The sequence below is a fragment of the Ipomoea triloba genome, chromosome 16, assembly GCF_003576645.1.
Source record: "Ipomoea triloba cultivar NCNSP0323 chromosome 16, ASM357664v1".
NCBI lineage: Eukaryota > Viridiplantae > Streptophyta > Magnoliopsida > Solanales > Convolvulaceae > Ipomoea > Ipomoea triloba.
The window spans coordinates 6,476,391-6,477,752 of NC_044931.1; positions in this window are offsets into that span (position 1 = coordinate 6,476,391).

Consider the following 1,362-nt stretch of genomic DNA (forward strand, 5'->3'; position numbering starts at 1 on the left):
CCACGTGGCTAGCATTTATGTCCAAAGATAGCCGTTCCACCTCATATATCCGTTGAGCTTATCAAATTCACCTTTCGAAGGTGAATGATCTTCCTCAGGAGTTTAAGGATCTTCCCCCTGAGTGATTGATCCCTAAACCTCCTTATTCTTCCGTCTTGATCTGGTTAAGGATCTTCCCCCTGAGTGATTGATCCCTAACCCTCCTTATTCCTCCTTTCAGAGATATCAGTTTGTTATCTTTCGAAGTGACCTCTCGAACTACCCTTCTTCGAGACATAATGTATGTAGACAAACTGATCGGGTGACCATTCAACCCAACTCTATCATTCCCAATTCTAACCTTAGTTGAGAGAATCTATTTTCACATAACGCTTTTGTGAAAATATCTGCTAGTTGCTCCTCCGTTGCAACATATTCCAAAGTGATGTCCTTTTTCTCAACGTGGTCTCGGATGAAGTGATACTTAATATCAATATGCTTTGTTCTGGAGTGTAACACTGGGTTGTGGGTGATGGCAATAGCACTTGTATTGTCACACATAATTTTAACCTCCTTACACTCAACACCATAATCCATTAGCTGTTGCTTCATCCATAAGATCTGAGCACAACAACTTCCAGCTGCTACATATTCTGCCTCAGCAGTGCTTGTAGCTATCGAATGTTGTTTCTTGCTAAAGCATGAGACAAGTCTTCCACCTAGAAACTGACATGTCCCTGATNTTTCGAATACCAGAGCCCAACACTCTGCGTACCCTTTAGATATCTAAGAATCTTTTTGGATGCACTTAGGTGACTTTCCTTAGGACTTGCCTGAAATCTAGCACATACACCTACTGCAAAGGATATGTCTGGTCTACTTGCAGTTAAATAAAGAAGAGATCCGATGATACCTCGATAAGTGGTTTGATCGACCTCTCGACCTTCGCTGTCGACATCGATACGTAGAGAGGTTCCCATAGGTACTTTGACTGAGGATTTCCCTTCTATGTTGTATTTCCTGAGCAGATCCTTGGTGTATTTCTCCTGGTTGATGAAGATACCTTCCTTAAGCTGTCTCACTTGTAGTCCAAGGAAGTAGTTGAGCTCTCCCATCATGCTCATCTCGAACTTTCCTTTCATCAAACTGGAGAACTTCTCGCACAAGTCTGGATTGGTGCTACCAAAAATGATATCGTCCACATAGATTTGCACCAATAAGATGTGATCCCCATCCTTAATCCTAAACAATGTTTTGTCCACTAGGCCTTTGGTGAACCCACACTAAAGTAGAAAAGAGGATAAGGTATCGTACCAAGCTCTTGGAGCTTGTTTTAAGCCGTAGAGTGCCTTCTTCAACTTGTATACTTTGTCAGCTCCTACG